Source organism: Pseudophryne corroboree, chromosome 3 (genome assembly GCF_028390025.1).
Source record: "Pseudophryne corroboree isolate aPseCor3 chromosome 3, aPseCor3.hap2, whole genome shotgun sequence".
NCBI lineage: Eukaryota > Metazoa > Chordata > Amphibia > Anura > Myobatrachidae > Pseudophryne > Pseudophryne corroboree.
The window spans coordinates 595,904,038-595,907,771 of NC_086446.1; positions in this window are offsets into that span (position 1 = coordinate 595,904,038).

Below are 3,734 nucleotides of genomic sequence, written 5' to 3' on the forward strand. Positions count from 1 at the left end.
CAGCCTCCTTTTGTGCCTCCAGTGGCACTTTGGGATCTCAATGTAGTTTTGGGTTCCAAAAGTCACATTGGTTTGAACCACTTAAATCTGTGGAGTTAAAATATCTCGCATGGAAAGTGGTCATGCTGTTGGCCCTGGCCTGGGCCAGGCGCGTGTCAGAATTGGCGGCTTTATCCTGAAATAGCCCTTATCTGATGTTCCATTCGGACAGGGCGGAATTGAGGACTCGTCCTCAGTTTCTCCCTAAGGTGGTTTCAGCGTTTCACCTGAACCAACCTATTTGTGGTGCCTGCGGCTACTAGGGACTTGGAGGACTCCAAGTTGCTAGACGTTGTCAGGGCCCTGAAAATATATGTTTCCAGGAGGGCTGGAGTCAGAAAATCTGACTCGCTGTTTATCCTGTATGCACCCAACAAGCTGGGTGCTCCTGCTTCTAAGCAGACTATATTGCTCGTTGGATTTGTAGTACAATTCAGCTTGCACATTCTGTGGCAGGCCTGCCACAGCCAAAAATCTGTAAATGCCCACTCCACAAGGAAGGTGGGCTCATCTTGGGCGGCTGCCCGAGGGGTCTCGGCTTTACAACTTTGCCGAGCAGCTACTTGGTCAGGAGCAAATACGTTTGTAAAATTCTACAAAATTGATATCCTGGCTGAGGAGGACCTGGAGTTCTCTCATTTGGTGCTGCAGAGTCATCCGCACTCTCCCGCCCGTTTGGGAGCTTTGGTATAATCCCCATGGTCCTTACGGAGTCCCCAGCATCCACTTAGGACATTAGAGAAAATAAGAATTTACTTACCGATAATTCTATTTCTCATAGTCCGTAGTGGATGCTGGGCGCCCATCCCAAGTGCGGATTGTCTGCAATACTTGTACATAGTTATTGTTACAAAAATCGGGTTATTATTGTTGTGAGCCATCTTTCAGAGGCTCCTCTGTTATCATGCTGTTAACTGGGTTCAGATCACAGGTTATACGGTGTGATTGGTGTGGCTGGTATGAGTCTTACCCGGGATTCAAAATCCTTCCTTATTGTGTACGCTCGTCCGGGCACAGTATCCTAACTGAGGCTTGGAGGAGGGTCATAGGGGGAGGAGCCAGTGCACACCAGATAGTCCTAAAGCTTTCTTTAGATGTGCCCAGTCTCCTGCGGAGCCGCTATTCCCCATGGTCCTTACGGAGTCCCCAGCATCCACTACGGACTATGAGAAATAGAATTATCGGTAAGTAAATTCTTATTTTTACTGGCCTCCAGCCACCATCCAACTGCTCTCATACAAGGGCTCCCTTATTCCCAATTTTTAAGGGTGCACCGAATTTGTAGCAATCCCATTGAGGAAGCGCAACAACTTGACATCATGTTTAATAACTTTTTACAGAGAGGCTACTCCAACTCACTTTTAATGAAAGCAAGAACATGGGCCCTTAAAGCACCAAGATCTACTACTACTAATACAACGACAATGTAGAGTGAGCAACCCGGGAGGAGCACTAACCCTTTGGTTTTTGTAAATAGCTTCTCCACAGCGTCCAAACGTATTGTATCACAAGCTAAAAGATTGTGGCCTGTCATCCAAAATGACCCTGATTTACCTGCGTTATCTGGAACTCCACTCATGCCATGCTACAGACGCGGCCGTAACATCAGAGATCAAGTTGTTCACACTGACATTTCAAATTTGAAATCTACTACAGCTGAACACTTCTTGACACATAAAAATGGTAACTACAAATGCTTAGGTTGTACTACCGGTTTATACTTGGAGACTGGAGATTCTATCTTACACCCACATTCGGGTAAGAGAATTAAAATAAACCATCCGGTGACCTGTACCACCAGATTCGTAGTGTACTGTATACGTTGTCCCTGAGGGCTGCTATCGGAAAAACCAGCTGTCAGTTTAGTGAGAGGATGGCACAACATAGGAGTGCCATCAAACTCATATTAGAGAGTAAATCTGTTGACCAACCCGTGGCTAAACATTTTAAGATGGCTAATCATAATCTTGCCTCTTTGCGCTATAAGATGTACCTGAACGTAAAAGAAGAGGTGACAGAGCGAGATCTTTACTTCAATTAGAAGCACAATGGATTTTTCGTTTAAATACTGTTGCCCCAAATGGCCTTAATGAAGTGCTGTCTTTAAACTGTTTCATCTAACCTCCGGCTCCTGTTACATTGTATCACAGCCTATTAACAGTTGTCCTTGCCTGAACTATTGCTGTGTTTATTGACTGAATAGTTTTTTCAATTGTTTCGTATGCTATTATTCTATTATAGCGGTACTACATAATCTGCAGCATCGTCACCTTTATTTTGATATAATATGAGCATTATTTATTTATCCATATCTTCGGAACTAAGGCAACAATGTTTGGTAAGCATTTTGGTCTTTTGATATATCATTATACTTGTTTGTCTTCGTTTATTGTACGCTATCATGGAGTCTGATATTTGTTTTAAGGTTTCCTTGGTGACTGATTTCTCTCACACACTCTTTTTACATCAGTCAGGGGCAGTGACCTGCACTGATGACGTAAGCGGAAGTTGGTAACGGCCGAACCGGCCCGATTGCGTGCACTTGGTGTTGCTTCTACTCTATAAAGGTATGTTACATTTTGTTTCTTCTTTTATGCCTGACGACGATTTTCATTAGATCGAAATGTTGCTTTCACTGACCAGGGATTCTTACTGCCTGTGATTCATCTCTAAAATGTCCTAGGAGTGCCGCCAGTCATGTTGTACTATATATATATATATATATATATATATATATATACACTGCTCAAAAAAATAAAGGGAACACTAAAATAACACATCCTAGATCTGAATGAATGAAATCTTCTTTTTAAATACTTTGTTCTTTACATAGTTAAATGTGCTGACAACAAAATCACACAAAAATTATCAACGGAAATCAAATTTATTAAGCCATGGAGGTCTGGATTTTGGAGTCACATTCAAAATTAAAGTGGAAAAACACACTACAGGCTGATCCAACTTTGATGTAATGTCCTTAAAACAAGTCAAAATGAGGCTCAGTAGTGTGTGTGGCCTCCACGTGCCTGTATGACCTCCCTACAACCCACACAAGTGGCTCAGGTAGTGCAGCTCATCCAGGATGGCACATCAATGCGAGCTGTGGCAAGAAGGTTTGCTGTGTCCGTCAGCGTAGTGTCCAGAGCATGGAGGTGCTACCAGGAGACAGGCCAGTACATCAGGAGACGTGGAGGAGGCTGTAGGAGGGCAACAACCCAGCAGCAGAACCGCTTCCTCTGCCTTTGTGCAAGGAGGAACAGGAGGAGCACTGTCAGAGCCCTGCAAAATGACCTCCAGCAAGCCACAAATGTGCATGTGTCTACTCAAACGATCAGAAACAGACTCCATGAGGGTGGTATGAGGGCCCGACGTCCACAGGTGGGGGTTGTGCTTACAGCCCAACACCGTGCAGGACGTTTGGCATTTGCCAGAGAACACCAAGATTGGCAAATTCGCCACTGGCGCCCTGTGCTCTTCACAGATGAAAGCAGGTTCTCACTGAGCACATGTGACAGACATGACAGAGTCTGGAGACGCCAAGGAGAACGTTCTGCTGCCTGCAACATCCTCCAGCATGACCGGTTTGGCAGTGGGTCAGTAATGGTGTGGGGTGGCATTTCTTTGGGGGGCCGCACAGCCCTCCATGTGCTTGCCAGAGGTAGCCTGACTGCCATTAGGTACCGAGATGAGATCCT